Here is a 22,375-nt window from a genome sequence, read left to right on the forward strand (position 1 = left end):
AGATAATACATGAATGTTTTCATAGTCATTGGCCTGATATTCTTGATTTCATTTTCAAGATGGATTGTATACCCTAGGGCTGAAATGCAGAGTGCTTTTGAGTTCACATGCCTTCAGCTTGTGATTCTGCACTCATTCAGTATGGATCTATGGTTAAAAGCCAAAATGAGTCCTTCCTGCGAAGGACAGACTTAACCTGGATTGCTGTGGTCTTTCAGATTAAATACAACCTGTTATAGACACTCAGGTTTGAATGTAACTAATTTGGCTTTGAGGATATTCTCAGTGTGAATTTCTGCTTTGTGTTTTGTCAGGAAGAAGGAGTTCAGCTGGAGACATTACCTATGTTTGCCTTTTCTTGGCGTTTGGGAGAGCAAAGATCATAATTTTCAGAAAGAGAGATGAACTATTTTTACCTTCATAATTTCACATTAAGATCTGGGAAAAGCTTGAAGACTTTCTATAAATTTGATTTTTAAGATCAAAAGGCAAAGATTAAGGATAGAGAGGGGACAAGCAATTTAAATGTCCTGCTTGTCATTAGGGTATCCCTTTCAGTAAAATTTCTTTGCTAATGACTGTTTGTGGAGCTTCACACAAGATTTATTGCTTGAATCTGAAGCAACCAAATTCACTATTTTTGCTTTCATTGCCCTGAAATAAGACCAGAGACAGGACTCAAGGAAACAACATGAAGCTGAGTCAAGAAGGTTTAGGCTCAATAGCAGGAGAAAGTTTTTCACCCAGAGAGTGTTTGGGCACTGGAACAGCTCCCCAGGGAAGTGGTCACAGCACCTGACAGTTCAAGAAGTGTTTGGACAAGGTTCTTTGGCATGTGGTGCAGTGGGGATGGCACTGTGCAGGGCCAGGAGCTGGACTCAATGATCAAACTCAGCATATTCTGTGATTCAACAACTCTATGAAATGCTATTTATTATCTCCAAACTTAGTTTTAACTCACTTCCTCACTATTCATGCCCTTAGCATGTTTTTAGAATATAAACAATTTCTTAGAATAATATCTTTATTTAATAAGTGAGGTTGCTCTTTTGTTTAAAAAGGTCTGCAAGCAGCTTCTCTTCTTCCTCCAGCTCTTTTGGACTTGTTTATGCACCTCTGAGACATGGGGCTTATCTCAGCCTAGCGAAAAATATTTTTCTTCAAATGTCTCCTGAACATTTTGACAGCAGATCACCGACACTCTTGGAAAAGAGAGAGCACCTGAAGGGTATTAATTCTCAGAATTCAGTAGGAAAACTTTTTCCTTCATTCACCACCCACACTTGCACTGCTCCCCAGGTCTGCAGGGATTAAACAGTCAAAGGTTATCCAGAATCACTTCCAGCAGCATGAAGCCACAGGGGAAACTCCATCCTGTTCTAAGGGAAAAGGGAGTGATTATGTCCAAGTCAGTCATTGCTTTAGGAGACACTTCAGAGATTCACAGCTGTTGCACTTCTTATGAAAACCCTGGAATGCAGATGTAATAGCTAACGGATTAGTGAACCCCTGTGCATCTGGTAATCTAATGCCGGGGCTAGCTGCCCCTTCTGGATTGCAGGAGCGCAACTGTGTGGTAAGAAATTGCTCTTGAATTTCCTCCCTGCCCAAAATATGATGTATCCTGTCAATCATATCCAAAACTGGCTGAAGTCAAAAAGATGTGTGCAGGAAAAGGATGATTTGGTTGGATCCCAGAGCCATGCCATGACTTCTCCTCTTTCAGATTACTTAAGGGAAGTTCTCTGTTTTGTTTTTTGTCATCCATCCCTGTGACAATAGGTTTTTGTAACCTCTGTTTCTATTATTTGTGTCACTTAGTTATGAAAGTAGGAACATTTTTGGCCCATAATAAGTTACTGTCTTTGTCTAGGTGATGCTTCCACACCATATGTTCGGGCCTCTCCTGCACCTGATTTTATCACGTGCTCTTCTGGACAGTGAAGGCTCTTTCATGAGTTCATTGTAGAGATCACAGATCAATAGATTGCCAGAACCTCACAGAATAATGTCAATCTTTCATTTTACTGGGAGGCTAAAACAGGAAGGGATTGCAAAACCCTGAAGAACATGGAGAGAACGCCACATAGCAGCCTGGAGGATTAAAAAATACTTATTTAACAATAGACACTCCCTTCTGCAGAAGAGCTGTACTGGTATTTTCCATGTAGGAGTGTGTCACAGGACACTAGGGAGATTATTTTGTGCAGAACAATAGGGAAAGAAATTTAGCAGCTCTGGGTGCTTTACTCTAGACACAATAAATAAATAATTCCTATAATCTGGTGCTGTACATTTTCTTCTATTCCTAGTCTGGTGTGTCATACTGTAAGAAAATGTTATACAAAAAAAATTGAGGTAATTCAGCAGATTCAGCTGAAGTAGAATAAAAAATAGAAACTTTGGTCTCGTATAAATAGGTAGAAATGAAATATGTACATATGCACATAAATAGGTGCCATTTTATATACTTATGAATATGTATATAAATGGCAACTCAGACCCTGTGTAAATAAGTTTGTAATTCACTGAAGCCTTATATTTTGACAGCATTGGAAATTCACAAGTTATTAATAGGATATTTTAGCAGTGAATGATTTCTCAGCCATGGGTGTTTTTGGTCTGATTTAGGGGAAAAACCCAACTTCACAGGCTCAAATTAAACCAGATATACTTACAGTGAGCTCCTTACAGTCATTTCTGTAATACAGGTTTTCCATTGATTCGAATATGATGTGTTACATATTTTTGTGGTGTAATCAATACAAGATTCATATAATTAAAGGAGATAGCTACACATCTGTTTTACATTTGCATTTCAGGTGTGAACATATACTTTCATTTTTCATATTTCAGCCTGTGTACTGGGCAGCCAAGTCCTAATATAGTATAGTCTTCTATATCTTAAAAGTGTAACTCCACTGTTTCTTCATATTCCAGGTCTGATTGTAATTTCATGCTGCTCTAAATTAGGAGTTGCCTATTAAAATGAAGGATCTAGACCCTGATCTCACTGTGTGTAAATGAAGTAAGTCTTGCAGATCAACAGTGCAACTTGGAATTTTCATAAATTAACTGTAACCAGGCCCAGCTCCAACTGCCTGTGGATAAAAAGACTATATGAATGACATCATAGTCAAGTCTATGTTATTTATTCTCAGGGAAATAATTTATGTTTGCTTTTAAATATGATCAGAAATCTTCTAATAACACATTGAGCAATTAGCTGAAGGCTGACAGAATAATCATTGCTGGAAGCGCTTCTCAGCTGATACTTACAATTAATTATTTCTTTTTTTACTTCAGATTCCTCATGCATCCTGTTTCCATGGAGAAATTCTGATATGTGCTAGAGTAGACACCAACAACAGTAATTAGAGCCCTGAGGACACCCCTTCGATTTTGAGAGAAAGAGAAATAAAGAATTATGTGGCCATTAATGAAAAAAACCCAATAAAATCACAGAATAACACAGTTGTAAGAGATCTCAAGAAAATATCTGGTCCACATTTTCATGGGAAAGAGGAACTAGATGATATTACTTAGCATCCTCTGGAGTTGCATCTACATTTATGAAGGTTCTATTGGTTCCTGGGGATTGTTGTTCCAATGAAGGATTGCTCTCACTGTAAAAAATGTCTTTCTTATGTCAAGAAAATGTCTTGTACATTTTGACCCTCGTCTTCAACATGTGATGTGAGAACATCTATATACTTTGTAACCACTTTTAAGTACTGGAATACTGTGATGATGCCCCTTCTGATCCTTCTTGTCTTCAGGGACAAAAGGCCTCTTTCTGTCTTTCTTCACAGGGCAGGTTCTGCAGCCCTTTGTTCATTTTTGTGTCTTCCTTGAATTGTGAGGCCCAGCAGGAGAGGCGCTGGTTCCCACGGGTGCTGTGCAACGAGCCATGCTCGGGGCTGCTGATCCACCCTGTCCCTGTGTGCCAGGGGTGCTGGTTCCTCTGTCCCTGATCCACCCTGTCCCTGTGTGCCAGGGGTGCTGGTTCCTCTGTCCCTGATCCCTCTGTCCCTGTGTGCCAGGGGTGCTGGTTCCTCTGTCCCTGTGTGCCAGGGGTGCTGATTCCTCTGTGCCTGATCCCTCTGTCCCTGTGTGCCAGGGGTGCTGGTTCCTCTGTCCCTGATCCCTCTGTCCCTGTGTGCCAGGGGTGCTGGTTCCTCTGTCCCTGTGTGCCAGGGGTGCTGATCCGCCCTGTCCCTGATCCCTCTGTCTCTGTGTGCCAGGGGTGCTGATTCCTCTGTCCCTGATCCACCCTGTCCCTGTGTGCCAGGGGTGCTGATTCCTCTGTCCCTGATCCCTCTGTCCCTGTGTGCCAGGGGTGCTGATCCCTCTGTCCCTGATCCCTCTGTCTCTGTGTGCCAGGGGTGCTGATTCCTCTGTCCCTGTGTGCCAGAAGGGTGTGGGAAAATCTCTGTTCTTAACTCAGTTTCTACTCTAACAGCTGAAAGAAATATGAGTAAGTAGAGAGTGGAAATCCTGATTGTAGTGTGAACTGTGTTCACTCCCAATTGCCATGTCCAGTGCATCATCCTAATACCTGCATAGTCATTTTTTCCTTTATATGAAAAAATAATTCTCTTCACTTTAAAATCGAAATTCTTACCCTGATGTTTTCAGATAATTATTGGAGAGAGGAGATTTTGTTTGCTATAAAAATCTTCATTGCAGCTGTTTTGATAAGATCTCTCTGAGAAGGGTTAGTTAGCTTTTTTATGCAGAACTGCATCTATTCTGTCCAGTTTTGAGGTTGCTGGATAGTGGTGGGTTCTTCCAGCAGGTAGTGCATACACTGTGCTTTGGCAAACCTCCTTGGAAAGATTTGTTGCTGCCAAAGAACTCAACTTCACTCAGGGCCTCAGCTTCTGTTTCAGAGCCTTGATCTGAACAGAATCCTTCATCCACTTGATAAAACACATTACCCACTGTCACTCCTTAGTCTGGGCTTTATGACTAAATTAACATGGTTTAATTAAGCTGTTCCTGGTCTAACACTGTGGTAGAAACATAACTGATAATTAATATCATGGAGTGCCACCTTTCTAATCTTCATTTAGCAAAAATGACCTACTACTAAAAGCCTCCTTTACCAAGTCCACACACATACAAGGTTATATCCCATGATCTTTAGTGAAGCATTTCATCAATGGTCTTAAGTATCATGACTGATAATGGTATTTTCTGTTTATTTTTGTTTTCAAAATCTATCTTTCAATACAAACTTCTAGATTTCCTGTCTTTGTTGGTTTTTAACAGGTAGTGATGCATTGATCATTAGGATTAGGTAGAAGTAAGTCTTGTGAATTTTGATTAATTTGTGCTTATATGCTTTTTTAGTAAATGCATAGTGAATTGTAGATGACTGCTCATTGGTCAGTGCAAGAGAAAGGATCCCAGCGGGTATGTGAGGTAGCAGCCATGAGACTAGCATGGTCACCATAGATTCTATTATGATCCACACTCAAAATCTTTCTTAAATTGAAACATTTCAATGTACAAAAAAAGCAAAGTTATTAGCTGATAATATATATTTTAAAAGAGATTTGAATGTCTATAGTGTAATTTTGGAGGAAGAAAACTCAATATTAACTAGGTTATTAAAAAGCTGTTACTTTTAAGATTAATGTTCATGTTAAACAAAAAATTCAAACTAACCAATGAACAAACCAATCAAGCAAAAAAAATAGCCAAGTAAATTTATGCAAAAAAATATGTCTCTTTGTAAACTATGCAGCATTTGTTTTCTCAACTGTATCTAGCTATAAAATGATTGCTTTCCTTATCCTTTCATCACTAGAATGAAATGAAGCTATTTTCAACTTTCACAGGGGAAATATTCTAGATAATTAAAATGAATGCTTTCCATTGTCTTATCACTTTGTTTTGCTGACAGTCTTAATGAAATGTATCAAGCTGATGAATGGACAACATCCTCTTCGAAAGAGTAAGGCAATGCTGTTCAGTTGTCAGCCATTTTCTTCTTAATTCCTTGAAATTTGTCTTCTAAAATTAACTATCTGAAGAAAGGTACATGATTTGCCAGAAAACTACTATTTTCTGAATCTCCAGCATAGATATTCTGAATATATACAGTTAATCTTAACAACACCATGTTATGTGAGACAAATCATGTGGTGGAGATTGGGTTTTGTGAGAACCAAGAAGATGTCAGGAACAAAATCTGTGTTTGCATTTGTACATTTTTCTAAATCTCTTTATTTTTGGTAAATGATTGGCTTCTTGTGTCATGACTAACAGAAATGGCATTGATTAATATGCATTTACCTGGACATGTTCAGACTGAAAGATCACGAAAGTAAGTGAAGGCAGCAGGACAAAATGTTTTCTCATGGAAATTATTTGCATTTCTTCAAATTATAGGAATTACAGCAACAGGTTATAAAGGAAAGAAGAAGCTGCATTTCAACCTGTGTATCTGATCCACAGAGTTTAGCAAAATGTCATTTGAGATATTGTATTTCTTGGGACCAAACTGCTTCAAGTTTTTTCTCATAATTTAAAAAGGCATGGGTATGACTTGCTTTTATGTCCCTTGAAGAAGGAAAGGATAATCTATTTTCTGTTAACAAAAAGAGAAGATGTAAAAAAACTTAGTGTTTAAGAGATACTCAGACTAATTTACAAAGTCCACACTAATGAAGTGTAAGGCCTGTATATTAAATGCAAATAACCTCCTACCTAACCAGAAAATAAGTTGTGATGGGTCACAATTCATAAAATTGTTAACTGAATTAAGCAAAGGACTTGACCATATGATAAGCTCTTTTTTAAAATGCAGTGTTTTGTTTAAATTCCTGTAAGATTTGTTGGCTATCAGCAACGCAGTCAAACAAACATAACAATTAAAAGAGTGCTTTCAGGTCATATCTTCATTTTATGAGATGGTAAAGCACACAAAGTTAGGACTGAGTGTCCAAAGAAACCCACAACCTCCTCTAACAATTCCACAAGTATTTTCAATTGCTGTTCATCAATTCACCAAAAAAATTAAAGTATGTTTTTCTTCTCTAAATACTAGCTCTAGTACTATTTTACTTTTGCCATCACTTATTTCTTAGATTTAAAACTGTTGATTGACACTGGAAAGGATGTAGCATTTTTATAAAAAATTATTATTTACAGTGAACAAAGGACTGAGAGTCATAGACATGCTATCTGCTGCCCAGGACAGTGACAGGCAAGAATTTTCACACTTTATTTCTTTTGTATTCACAGGTAGGACAGTTTTACAAAAATTATATCCTAATAAATGGAATTAATTTTTCTTTTATCCAGCGTTCTTTGTTTTCTAAAGGAGTTGAACTTCTTTTGTCCAGACTTTGTCTACAGAAAGAAACCCATTCCTTGAAAAATTCAGGCAGAGTACATATGTACGAGTAACAAAAAACATCCTTTTAGTTTGGATTCCAGTGGATTTGTGTCTTATACAAAAGATCTGACTTTTTAAATAAAGATTCAGGTTACAACTGCTGCTTTTCTAAAGATATAGAATATGTAATGTGGATTTTTGGGCATCTAATAACATTTGAATTTATTTCAATCTCTTTTCCTCACTTGAGATTATACCAAATTCAATACACTGAGCTAAAAAGTCACTTACTAAGCCTAACAAAAAAGCCACTTGTTTTCCCAGAACTTAAAAGAACAGTGAATCCTTCCTTTAACTGAAATTATCTACTGATTGGTTCAAATATTATGGTTTATGGGAAAGACTTGGCAGACTCTTGATCACTCTGATAATGACATCAGCAGGGCATAGCTATTTAACCCTTGTCTTCATGAAAACTGGGAAAAAGAATGGAAACCAGTATTTAGTCTAAAATGCAGTTGTTGCTACTGCTTCTATGGTGGCTGGATTCTCACAATCTTTTATGCTGGTTATAAGAGGGGCAAGTGCATTTACTTAATGAATTACCTGTGTCTAATTCTACAGTAAATGAAAACAAAATCTAGACCTTAAGGTAAGTACACTGTACTTACCTCTTACTAGGAAAATAATATATTGAGTACAAGTGTGGAAAAATAATCCCTCTGGGAATTTTCATTAATTCTGTGACAACTTAATGTTTTCTAAATCAGCAAAGTTGTGCATGATGATGTATTGAAAATAGAACGTGAGAATATTAATTGAATTTCAGTCATATAAAGGTGAAAGTATCCCCATAAGAAGATGCAGTCTTTTGAACATCACTAAACCTATGTGAAAGACTTGAATGTAAAAATAACCAGAAATTTTTAATCATTCCTTAGGGTAAAAACTTTATAATATTGGGACTCTCTGTAGATGACTGCCATTAAAGGCAATAAACCAAATTTAGCCTTACTGCACAATGGACTTATAGGTATTGAAAAAGTAATATTTTGTAGTTAGAACTGCACAAGAAAGCTTTGGCAGAACAATTTGCCAATGAATCTAAATGATCTGTAAAAAAGATATATTTGTGCTGCTCTTGAGGAAATCTCAGGGAGCATATTCTGGAGAAACACTGCAAACTGCTTTGTCATTTTTGGACAAAAATATTTGAGGTTTTGGGGGTTTTTTGTTGTTGGTTGGGGGCTTTGGCTTTTGGGGTTTTTTTGGTTTTTTGGTGTTTTTTTTTTTTCTTTTGGTTGTTTGTTTTTTTCATTTTAAGCCTCTTGTCTTGTTAGCATCGGTATGGTGTACATAAAGTCTCCCTGGCTCATTACTTGTGAGGCTGTTGCTTTCAGGTCTCACTGAAAGACCTGAAAGTATTTTTTGTGTTTGACTTTCCTTTGACTATGGATCTGTTTGACTTTTTGTCTTGAATTTTTGAGCACACTATCTGGATTACTTAGTCCACTTGTTTCACCTCCTAGATGCAGAGGCTTTGACACTCAGATAACTCAGTGACAGAAACAGAGCATCTGACCCATTCTCAACCTTAGACATGACTTTTCTGTAGAAGCTAGTCTTGACTAACGATTCAGCTCTTCAGGGGGATAGAAAGCCAAAGGCAAACAAATACACAGGCTTACTCATTTTACAAGAAACTATTTGAAGAAATAATAATATTTAGAACAGGGTAATATAATGTTTGTCATTCTTACTGGCTGTCTTCTCAATATCTGTGTAAAAGCTATGCTCCCTGCCTGTACTTGGATACAATTTTTACTGCAAATGATGATTTTTTTCCCCCTGTAGTTACTTTCCTTCTACACTGCCTATGAAAAATGGACTTTCTCCTCTCTTGGCTCAGACTGCGTTGTTTTTTGCATTCCCAGCAATGTGAGCACATGTGTGTTTTGAAAGAAGCATGTGGCATCTTAGTTGTCATATTTCTGCCCCAATCAGTATACTTACGTTGTTTTTGGGAAGTTGTATAGATGTCATTTCTCTTAAGGTGTGTTTTTCCTAGACTGAGGTTAAGTTTATATTTTTTTAAGGTACAGCTAATCAGTTCTGACTGATGATTGACATAGGCATCAAAAGCTAAAAGGTGAGGTATGAATGCTCTATGTTTAGAAGCTAGTTACAAAAAATCATCATCTTCATAGTATAACTAATCCAGTCCTTCATCTGGCTTTTGACATGGATTTGACTAATTTCCCACAAAGTACCTGTTTCCTGTTGTTGACTGTAAAAGGAGGCTAACTGACAATATTGTATTTGATGCTTAATTTCAGTAAGATGACTCCTACCTAGTGTGTTTAGACTTCAAGAAAATAAATTTTTTTCTGCAATACTTTACTTTGCAGATACAGTCCTTAATATGCAGAATTTTTCTGTTTCTTTCCCAGCTGAAAGGTCTTTCAAACCCCTCAAATCTTTGTGAAGTAGAGTTGTCATGCTCTGCCTATCTTTTTCTGTGGTCGTTTGACCAGGAAGAAGTGGGAATTCTGGGAAGCTGTGGTCAAACCAATGAAGGTTTTGAGTTTGAGACTGGCACCTGGTGTAGCCAGTGGGGTTTGGACACACCTCCGAGAATACACAGGGGTTAAAAAGCAGGGCACTGCCCCTGGCAGGCTCTCTTGGGATGTCGCGGCGAAGAGGTCAGATCTCTCCCCCGTCCAGACCGCTGCTGCTGGGCGGGGGAGGGGCAGCCACGTGGTAGGCCCTGGGCCTGGACAGAGATGGGAGGTGAGGAGGCCTTCGAGGATGGAAGGGTGGAAAGATCCCAGAGAGTCAGCCCTCGGGCAGCCATTCCCCCCCCCCCCCCCCAGGAGAGAGAGAGAGCCGGCGACACCGAATGTGATAGCAGCCGGCCCAGGAGGAGAAGTGGGGGGGGGAGAGTGCCCGGCCGGAGCGGCAGCGTGTGTGGGAGTGCCGCAGCTCTGGGACAGACAGAGACTGAAAGTTTTAACCCCTTTCTTTTATTATTGGGGCCTTGCAAAAATGCTAATCCTCCTCGAAGCTGAATAAGAAGGGAGATAAGAGATGAGATGAGACAAGGACCTGGCCCGAAGAACGTGGAGATGATTGGATGGGGAGAGATGATTTGGAGTGGCCTTTTGGCTGGACTTTTCTTGTGGCCATGGACTCAGTTGTTCCTGTGACACAGAGACTGCACTTAGGGGGAAGCAGTGGCTCAGAACCAGGAGGGTTCATCGTGAGGACCCCCCGGCCCCAGGGGGTTGGAAAAATATGGGGGGGACAGATGTCCCAAAGCAGAGACTGTGCCTTTTTGGAGTGAGACAAGGCATCCTTGAAAGACAACCCTAAGAGCAGCTCTGGCCATGCACAGTGGTGAGAGCACTGGGCATGGAAGGAAGATGTCACAAGCGGCAAAAGGACTCCTTTTTTTCCTGGCGGTGCCGAAGTGACAGGGAAGCACACGAGGTTTCAGTGTGTTTCCAGGGGAAGCCTATGGAACAAGAAGGACTCCTTTCCTCTTCATGAACTGAAGTTTGAGTATACTAAAGTGTGGTGCCAGGCTGGGCAGTTAGGGGTTTTGGGGAGAATGTATCGGATTGGGAAAGTCAGGTAGTGGGGAGGAGGAAAGTGGTTTTTGTAAGGTTTTCAATTTTTTTTTTCTTTTCCTTATGGTCTTTCCCTATTTTCCTGTAGTTTAGGTAATAAAGTGTTTTTTATGTTCAAGCTAAAGCCTGTTTTGCTTATTCCTGGTCACATCTCACAGCAGACACCAGGGTGAGGGCATTTTCATGGGGGGCACTGGCTCTGTGCCAGGCTCAAACCATGACATTTTCTCTTGTATACAGTAGATTACAGGCAGGTTGTAGTACTACTGACAGTCACAACTAGATGTGGAAAAATGAGATCAAAATGTCAGTCACGTTGTTGGAATTACACATACATTTCCACCTGCAATCAGAAGTTCACATCCTTATGAGACAGAGATATTTTGCATTGACTGAAGTGCACTCAACTCAGACTTGAATAGAACTGAGCACTTTGTAAAAGATAAAAATACCATTAGCTGCATTTATAGGTGGGAAATTCAAGGTAGATAGTCTTTTCTGACTGCTTTTTAGCTTTCCGTTTGTCTCCCTGTCTTTCTGTCCTTTTTACTGGCTGTCCTCCTTTCCACCTCTTTGCCTTTAACACTTTTTGGGCAACTAAGAGCCTTGCAGAGGTTATTGATTTTATCTGAGAGTACCTGAAATTGACAGATTATATACTCAAATTCCCTACCTAAGACTCTGAAATAGAGACAGAGTCACTAAACAGACAGAGGCACCTAGATACTTTTGTGTGCAAGGAACATGCCTATATTTTTTTTGTATCACTTTGTTGGTATTCCTCTAATGAGATGGAGATGAAGGTGCATGGGTGTTGACAATAAAAGAGAGGGTGTCTGGAGATTATGGCTATGGGTTTCTAGGATTCCCTAATGCTGAAGAATATGGAGACTTTATCCTCTGAATTTCTTTGCTTTATTACAAATTACCGCAAATACCACAAAATTTAAAGCTAAGAAGTAAGCTGGAACAAAAAACATAGTAAAAAATAAAGTATAACAAGTATAGTTATTATTAAAGAGTAAAAGTGTATATATATATATATATATATGTATATCCAGCTATTGCAAACTAGTATCATCAATCAATAATATAGTACAGTCAGTAGTATGGTAGCAGTAGTATGACAGAAGCAATCAATCATAGAACAACAATCACTAAGAGCAACTACCAATTAGGTTTATATTTTTACAAGTTACTATGAGCTTTTCATTATTGAAGCAACTTATCAACAATGTAGTACCAGATATGATAGACTATTTATATAGATCTATAATATCAATATCAAAGGAATCAGACAGATTTCAGAAGGTAACAGACCACCCCAAAGTGAGGGGCAAACTAATCCCAGAAGTGAACCGAACCATCCCAGAAATGAGAACACAGACCAAACCTGCCCCAAAAGTGGGTCCAAAAAGGGGGACCAATGAGATTACAGGCTATCTCACTTCAATATAGATTCACTCCAGATTCTATACTCACTTCTGTGGTATAGAATCTAGAGTGAGAACCCAAGATCTCATAGAAAGTTAATGTGGAGAACTCAACCTGTTTAGAAAAGAAAATGTAGGTGTGGCAAGGTATACTCCCAGGAAGAGAGATTCAGCTTTGTGTAGAAATTAAACTTGTTTTATATTAGAGACAAGAAATGGCACAGAATATCATAATTTTGTGCAGTCAATAGATGTTTCAATTTCTCTTTTTCAACTGGTGATGGGGTTTTCTATTATTTCTGAGAAATTTCTGTTTTTCTTAGACTGTTTCCTACCTTCTTGAGTGAGAAGGTGTCATTTCAGTTCCTTGTGTTTGCACTTGTTGATAAGTATCTCAGGATGTCTCCTCTTTCTAGGTGTACCAGCAGTATTTCTGAGAGACCAGCTGCCCTTTTCAAGGATGGCAGCAGTTCAAAGCTTAGTTCCCAGGTTCATGGCTTCCAAGCTGGCATTTTCTGTCAGTATTTCCCAGCAGACATTTTCTTCTGTTCAGCTTCTTTTTCCTCTCTAGCCAGGCTGTCCTTCAGGCAGCTCACATTACTGGTGCATCTAAGCAGAAGTCTCATTTCCAGTCTGATAATAAACCTTATAACTTTTCCGAGTTACAGTTTTGTCAGATGTTTCTTAGGTATCACATTAATTCCAAATGCTATCTTAAATATATATTTTAATTTGGTCTCTATTCTGAACCACATGTTGTTTTTCAGCACTGTAACGTGTTCAGAGAAAATATCAACACAAAAATTATAGCATTCCAGAACTGTAACGTGGAGATTGCTTTAATTAAAAGTCACTTTTGTTGATATGGGAACAGGCTGCAGAAAAAGATCAGAGAACACAGAGGATTTTGGGCTAAGCCTAGCATGAATATTTTGGAAGATTATGACAAATTTTCTTTTTTGTCACACAAAATGTAAATTTGTATAGATAATGTTTTCTGAAGGTCTGAGATTTTTAGGGTAGTGTATGTCTATTCAGCTATTATGTCAAGGTCATGAGTATACCAAAAAATAAAAGGAGGCAGGAGATACACTGTGGTGAAATAAGAACTTATCAATCTTCAGAACTTGACTGCACATAGCAAATGCAAACTCACAGAAACACACAACACTTAAATTCGGAGGGCATGCCTGGATTTCTTCTCAGTCCAAGGTGTCTGCTCAAAACATGATCAGCAAGAGCAGGTTTATCAGAGCCATGTCTAGTCTGGTATTGAATCACTTCAAGGATGGAGACAATACAACCCCCATATGTTCCAGTCTTGCACCATACTCCCAGCAAAGAATTTAGTGGATTTTAGGCTTAAGTGGAATTTCACCTTTCTCAACTCCTTTTGTCCTCCATTGAGAAGAGGTTGGCTCCATATTCTTTGCTTATACCTGTGTGCTATTTAGAGTTAGATAAGATTCCCCTGAGACATTTCTTCTCCTAAGACCAAACAGTCCCCACTGCCTCAGAGTCTCCTTGCATAAAGGATGCTGCAGTCTCCTAGAATCCCTTAAAGCTCTTTGGTAGAACTGTTCCAGTTTGTCTGTCTCTTGTAGGGAGCCCACAGCTGGACACATTACTCCAAATGGCCCTCTGAATAGCTGCACAACCATCTTGTGTATCAACCACTTCTCCCAAATTTCTATTGTGCAAACTTGCTGCTAGGCATATCTATCCTATCATCCAGGCCATCCAGGACTGATAGAATACTGAAGAATTCAAAACTGTCATATTTTTAAACCAGTGAGTACGACGACATAGAGAAATGTTTAATGTATCTCTACATCACGAAGAAACATTTAGTGTACCTCTGCATCAAAATATTTAGATGGGAAATAGCTTTTGTTTACTTATTTATTTAACTTGGAGTTTAGAACTGACGTAAACTAGCATAAGGGAAAATAGTGTATCTGTGACCTTAATCAGGACTTTTCATGTTTAGTGACAAATCACAGAATCACAGAATCATTAAGGTTGGAAGAGACCTCTAAGACAACAATCTTAATGAAGTACCGCTGTGTTAAACATTTAACATGTCTCCAAGTGTGACATACACATGCCTTCTGAACACTGCCAGGGATGGTGATTCTATGACTTCCATGTCACCCTGTTCCAATGCTTGACAATGCTTATCCATCTAATATTAAATTGAAACCTTCCCTGTCTATTTTCTCTTGTCCTGTTAATTGTTACCTGGGAGAAGAAGTATTAATTATGGGAATAGTTATAAAAAGTGAGAGAATTGCATTTCACTTACGTGCTCCTTGTCATAATATCAAGATGTAAGAGAAGTCCTTGTATTAGACAGAAGAAAGATCTCTCACTTCAATATCCCTCCTCCTCCTTTCCCAGTCTTGACAGACTGTTCTTCTTTTTTCTAGAATTACTCACTCACCTGTTGTGCTCTATGTTAGCAACTCTGACATGGCAGTAGCAGGACAATGTCACACTCCACATCTTACAATCACATTGGTGTTTTTCCTCTGATCCTGGACGTATACATCTTGAAGTGCCTGTAAATGTCACCATGCAAGCAGGTAGTAACTCATACCCAGGGTTACTTGTTACACAACAGTCAATAAAGCAATGCTTAAAAGCAGAATTCACAGATCACTGATATTATTCTGAGAGACCATTCAGCAATTTAAATTTTATGTGTCTCAGACATGAGCATGTGACCATTTTTATTGCTTTCCCTTCATTTCACAATATGCAATTTTTGGCAGAATTAATAAAAACCCAAATCAGTCAAGGATAAACTAATGATCAGATGGAAGCTTAGATTATAGTTTAGAGCAGCAACTCTGATTTGAAGCCAATTTGTAAAGAAACCTTTCCAATGAGGTTTAATATTGATTACATCTGAGTGTTTTGGTAGATAGAAAATGATCAAACATGTTGCTGGGAAGCCAAAGAACTTTTAAGAATTATAGTATTAGTTGAAGTATGCAGAATAATAGACAGAGGAACTATGGCTGAGCAATATTTGTTTGATTCTGTTGGCTCAAAGAATTTCTAAAAGATCTTTGTAACATCAAAGAACAGTATTATCCTGTACTTATAGCATACTCAAATTAGTTTATTGAGAGATCTAAGCAGCTAGTTTTTGAAATAAGATTCCATGCAAATCATGACATACAGAGCATGCTGCTCTAGGATTCATGGTGAGGACACCATGATCAGGGTCCTGAGCCAAGCAGTGACTGAGTAATTATGGAGCACTCCAACAAGACTGGACCCCACCCAGCAAATACACTGAGCTACTGGTAAAAAAAATTCCCAAATCAGAGCTACTTGTGTTCTTTAGAAATGTGTAAGATGTTTGGAAAAGCCTTAAAGAGCATTTGGTGGTGATGACCTGTTGAGAAGACAACCACAGCCATTTAAACATACCAGCAAACTGCCCAGAAAAGGTGGCTGGGGCAGAAAACAGAGAGAGAACTGCAAGAGACAGGCTCTGAGAATTGTGTATGCTTCAGACAAGCATGCATAAGTGCTCTAGTTTCTGATAAATGTGAAATGAAGCATTAGTGCTGTGCTGCAATACCAGCAGGCGTGCTTGTACCTATAGCTGAGAAAGCGCCTTTGAGTCAATAAGCACACAATTGTATTGTAGGAGTTTTGTGCATGAATGGAAGCAGTTGAAGCAAGAGAGTTCTTCGTCTGTGTCAGTCAGAAAGGCAGATACTCAAAAAGAAGGCCCAGGAGCAGAGCTGGTATTGCTCATTGTCCAAATAACACCCACTCACATCAGAATGTCTACATCCAACCCTCCTTTTGCAATGCTTTTCACTGCATCACACTCATGTTTTTCAGACTTTTGCTCTCTGCAGTCTGAAAACGGATGAATCACAAAATAACCAAAAAGGTCCTTTCCCACAGAGAGTGAAACAGAGCCTCCCTAGAGATCCTCATGTTGAAAGCAATTGTTCAGCATTTCCCCTAAAGTCCTTGCTCTTTCTGCAGAACTAGAAAAGAATATCTTGTTTTTGGAAGAGCTAAAGAAAATAATGAAACATAAGGGGCTTTTGTTTGCAGTGTTAAATTTTAAAATATCCTACAGGCATTATATATTATTTTAATATAGAGGCAAAATAATGAGTATATTAAGACAGACTTTATTATTACAATGTCCTTACTTTCTTTTTGAGATTACAGATTAATTTCCTAAGCAACTATCCATATACTGATTGACAGATACTATGCTAAAACTGGACAATTTCATTTCTACAGTGTTGACTTTTTCTTTAAAGCTGTTCAAATTTCTGTGTTTCTTATGACTTTAATGTCAGTAAAAATTAAACAGAGTGTACTACTTTCTTACTTTCAGTGTGATGTTCTAAAGGCTATGGATCATAAAAAATACTGCATAATTTATGTGTCCGTATAATAAAATCACAATTACTATGTACTTGTGGTATTGGGCTAAATTGAAATGTTAAACATAATAATCCATTCACTCACTAGAAAGGGTCAATGACTAGTCTTACACTTAACATTGAGCATCTTACTGATCTGCATGATTAAACAATTGTTAATTTTCCTACTGCCTCTGGTCTGGAAGATGAATCTCTTTATTAACTTTCTAAAAATAAGTTTCCATTACAGAAATCTTTATTAGAAATGGGCCTGCTTGTGCATCCAATATTTTAACTTCTCAGATTTCATCTTGAGACATTGCATTAATTGGTATGTAACATAAGATATGAAGGGTTCTCAATATGAAAATTCTCCCATCTGTGAAGTGGTGTGGTCCAAAGGACCTGAAAAAGTCATAACTGAAATGTGGGACAGAGATGGAAAAAGTGAAAAAGCACAGAGGGACAGGATTAATTTATCAGAAAGGTAAAGCTTTGTGTTGGTTTAAAACTTGGAAATTTCAGACTTTCAGAACATATTTATGCAATTGAAAAGATTTATGCCAAATGCATTGTGTTCCAAGAGTGTCATGTAAGTCTTAACGTTTCTGTCATTATTTGATGCTTTCACAGGATTTTTCATGTGGTGTTGTTTTTTGGTTTGGAGGTTTTTTCTACAGGAAATAGAAAGGCTCCTAAAATCGAATAAGGGATTGAATTTCAGTACCAGTGCCTCCTGCTGTAAAGTTCAACCTATGTGTTTTAGATCCTACAGTTTGTCTTGGCTTTAGTAGCAAAACCAACAAGAGAGCAAATGAGAAGAAAAGAGATGTTCAGAATACTTGTGTGTAGTGGGTGGACCCTGGCTGGGTGCCAGACACTCATTCAAGCCACTCTATCACTCCCTTCTGCAACCAGACAGGGAGGAGAAAATATGAAAGGTTCATGAGATGAGATAAGGACTGGGAGAGAGATTGCTCATCAAATACTGTCATGGGTAAAACAGACTCAGCTTAGGGAAATGAATTGAATTTACTGCTTACAAAATCAGAACAGGATAATTAGAAGTAAAATAAATCTTAAAACACCTTTCCCCATCTCCTCCCTCTTTCTCAAGTTTTACTGATGCCTAAATAATTTTTTTGTTTTTAATATTTTTCATATATTTGTAACTTTGTAGATTTTTAATGCCTAGTTTTATAGCCTCTAGCACCTTACAACCCTTTTTCACACTTTAAAACAGTAGCTATGTGACATTTTTGAAATTCTGTTTAGTCTTATTTTCAAGAAAATAATTTCTAACACTCTCTTTTGCACTAGAACTTAAGAGACATAACAAGAAATAGGGAAATAAGCCCCTAGAGCTACTCCAAGAGGCTGATCCAAGGATGCATTGTTGGGGCAACTGGTCTCTTAGGGGATGTACCTGTTGAATATACTAATACATAAACCTTATAAAAATACGGAGTTCATACCTATGTTTTGTGCACCTGAAAGCTTTCATTAAAAATCTGCTCTTTGTACTACTACTTTAACATTGTTTGGAAAAGTTTTTCCTCTGATTCCAGGCAACATGACCCACTCCCTCACAATGGTGCAGGAAGACAGTGAATGGGCGTTACAATCCTTCAGCACAAATTTGTCCTGTTGCTGCACAGGAAGAGGAGCTCTTCTCCCACTTCAGTGTGGGGGTCCTCCCACAGGAGATAGTTTTCCACAAAGCTCTCTACCATGAGTCCATCCCATGGGCAACAGTCCTCCACAAAGTGCTCCAGTGCAGGCCATTCTTCCATGGAGCGTGGTGTGGACCTTTAGAAGCAGCATGCTCCGGTGTGGGTCCCCCATGGGATCACAAGTCCTTCCAGGAAACCTGCTTCAGAGGTGGCTACTCCCTCCACTGGGCAGCAGGCCCCAGCCAAGTGCCTATTTCTGCACAGGTCTCCCTTAGCTTTCCCTCAGGCATCCACCTGCACCACCACAGACTGCAGGTGGATCTCTGCTTCCCCATGGATTTCCATGGGCTGCAGGGCACAGCTGCCTCACCATGGGCTGCACCAGGGGCTGCAGGGGAACCTCAGCTCTGGCACCTGGAGCACCTCCTGCCCGTCCTTCTCCACTGACCCTGGTGTCTGCAGAGTTGTTCCTCTCACATGTTCTCACCCTGTTTTTTTCTGGCTACAGTTACATCTGCACAATCACCTTTTTTCTTCCCTGTTCTTAAATGTGTTATCACAGGAGTGTTGCCCCCATTTCTGATTAACCCAGCTTTGGCCAGCAATCCCCATCTGTCTGGGAGCCAGCTGGGATTGGTTCCACAGGGGGCGGAGGAAGCTTCCAGCAGCTTCTCACAGAAGCCATTCCTGTAGCACCTAAAATCTGGCCATGCAGACCTAATGCATTGTGATATATAAAACACCTATCAAAAGAACTTGGAATGTGTTAGAATTAGTAAAAATTAGTAAACAAATGCTGAGTAAAGATCAGACTAGTTTTTTTTAATAACTGTGAATGAAACCTGATATCTAGAAGATCAAAGGCTCTCTTTTCATTTAGTTAATGCCTTATACATTTTGTATATGTGTGCTTTGTGCTTAGAAAGACAGTTTCAGCCATACTCATCTAATTCTGATAAAGAAAACTCAAAACTTATTGAGTTTGCATGCTTGTTATATAATTGCAATTGCATTACTATCACATGCCTGTGAATATTCTTCCCCTGCCATTTTCTGTCTTTTATGTACAAACCAAAAAGCTATACTCTTCTTCATCTTCAGCTATAGCTTGTTTTAATTATAAAGTGGTCTTTTTGCTAGCACAAAAACTGTGTTCTAAAAACACTCCTTAATATTCTTGCAGATGTAAGATGCAAATAAAATCTCCAATCTTCCTATAAATAGTGACATGTAATGTGGTCCAGGAAAAGATCAGCCAGGTTTTCTGTTGCCTTTTTTTTGCATTTTTCCACTATAAACTTTTATGTGAATGCCTTATTTCTCTCTTTTCCCTCCATAAATGAAGAATATGACTCTTGAAAGGTAACTTGTGACTACACTGTGTCCTGAAGTTCTCCCATTTAAATGGCAATAGTGCTGGATTAATCCTCAAGAGTTTGTGACTTCCTTTCTGCAAGCCTACCAAAACTCAGCTGTGGAAAAAATGGCTAAGTGTCTCAGCAACAGCACGGAGGAAGTTATGTGAAGGAGACCAGGAGTAAGGGGTGCATATTTGCTTCGATAGCCCACTAACAAAGCCTGTGCCTATTGCATCACAGCCTATAAGTGTTTGACATTTGGTGTGGGAGAAAAGGATGACTCAGAAGTGTCCTTCAGTGATATCTTACACTTTTCAAATTTCCTTGGCTATCAGGTAAAAATATGGATTTAAAAATACACATATACTCATTGCACTTAAATCCCATCCAATTTAAAAAAGTTCTGTGATGTTGTGTTGGTATGCATGCTTCTATTTTGTTCAAAGGATGTAAAATGGAATATCTACTTGTGTTTTCTGAAGAGTGATTCTGAAGTCTGATCATTTACTGATGCCCAAATATTTCTTTATCTCTGAAAAGACATTGTCTTTGTCCTTGGATATGGAGGTGATGTGAATTCCTCTTCTGACCCATTAAAGTGCCTAGGACAAGCTCCCATGTTGGTATTAACTACTGGGATCAGCCTGTAAATCAAGCTCGTCTAAAAAATACACTGAAGGGGTGGCATATGGAGCCGACCAATACACTCCCTTCAGAGTGAGGGAAAACAAGGGATCTGAGAGTGCACAGAGTCTGAAGAAAGCCAGATGAACCCCAAGGGGAAGCATAGGACAGAGGTGCCCTGGAAGGAAACTCCGCTTTTGAAATCAGTAAAAAGTTTATGTTTCCTCTCTGGGAGATTCAATCTTCCATTCAAGAGCCTTTTTTTCTGACTTGCTTTCTAATTTAAGTCCAGTGTTTTAAGGACTGCAGAGCACCAGGTTTTTTTTTTCTTTTTTCTTTCCCTAAAACTAAAATGGTTTATGCAATTAAATGTGGTATACAACTAAGTGTTTAGCAGTTCCTGAGATAGCAGGTACCTGGCAAATCTGTCACTTATTTGTCAAATCTTTCTTAGAGTGCCTTGTGATAGCTGGTTGTGCAATAAATAGAACACAACGGGGAGACAGAGAAGGAGATCACCAGAGATTCCTGTATATCTTTTGGTCTCTCACCCTTTGTAAGCCATACATACTGATGTTAAACACTTTATTTTTATGAACAGGATTTTCTAGGACCCTGCCTCTCCTTTCTAGCTTGTTACCCTCTGATCTGAAGAGAGTTTGTCACCTCTTTAATTGGTGGTCTCTAAAAATAAGCAAGTGTGAAATAAGGTATAAATATTTTCTGCAATACTGATAGTAAATGTGGATATTAAATGTAGAGACCAGAGTCCTTGTGATGCTAATGCAGCTGCTCAGCATTGACTTCCCAAAGTTCCTGTCTGCTAGGTACAGAGCCCAGAGGCTAACTCCAAAGTTTATACGTCACACCTTGCAGCCAACGTCAAGAAGAGAAAGTCATTGAGGAGGCACCTACCGCCTCTGATAAACAAAGTTGCGGCATCTTTTCTTTTACTTTATCCATAAGGCTCAGTCCCGGAGGTTGTAGTTCCTCCAAGCTCTGTTGTTTTTACCTGGCTGTGTCCTGACCCTTGTCCAGGAGAGGCCCCGTGTTGCGGCAGCCATCAGAGCAGCGAGGTCTGTGTGTTCCACCCGCAGGGTGAGCCGGCAGCAAGGCGCCCGAGCGGGGCTGGCTGGGGGCTGGTGCCACACAGACCGTGCTCCCACGCTGCCCAGGGCAAAGGGTTGTGGCAGTGTGCAATAATATGAAGCAGGATCTCTAAAGAATGTTTTCTGCTCTCCCTTACTCTGTCTGGTCTTTAGTCATGGAATGCATGAATTCAACAGACTGTGCTGGACCAGAAGATAAGACCACCAGAAAGTTCCCTGAAGATAAAGGGCCTCTCTCTTCATCCAGGGAAGATGAAGAGGTCCTCAGGGGACAGTAGGGGTTTTTTTTTCTGCAAGTCATAGAGAATGCTTGGCTCAGGCTGGAGCATTGTACCTTACCTTCAACTCATGTTTCTGTAGTAAACATGATATCAAATGTAAAAGAAGACAAGACAAGACAAAAGAAGACAATTTACAACTGGCTTCTAGTCTGAGTATTGAATAGTATTTTTGCTCTGAAACAGGAGCCACCTTGAGTCAGCTGGAGACTGTCCAATAGTTTTAAAATTATGTGCTTAGTTCCTATTGCTTTTTAAAGCTATTACAAGAGAAGCAGGATATTAATCTATTTTTATTAAAGGCAGTATCTATATGTATTCAATTTCCACAGGCCTGAGGCAATATGTTACTACAAACATGATAAGTAATTTCAGTGAAGCCCTTAAAGAAGATGTTAGATGTAAAGATTCCTTAAAGACCATTTGTCCCAGAACTTATTTAATGTATACTTGAATGTATAACTGGAGAAGTAGGTACCTCTGTAACTTAAGAAGCAACTTAGATCTCTGTGGATCC

The sequence above is a fragment of the Zonotrichia albicollis genome, chromosome Z, assembly GCF_047830755.1.
Source record: "Zonotrichia albicollis isolate bZonAlb1 chromosome Z, bZonAlb1.hap1, whole genome shotgun sequence".
In the NCBI taxonomy this organism is placed as follows: Eukaryota; Metazoa; Chordata; class Aves; order Passeriformes; family Passerellidae; genus Zonotrichia; species Zonotrichia albicollis.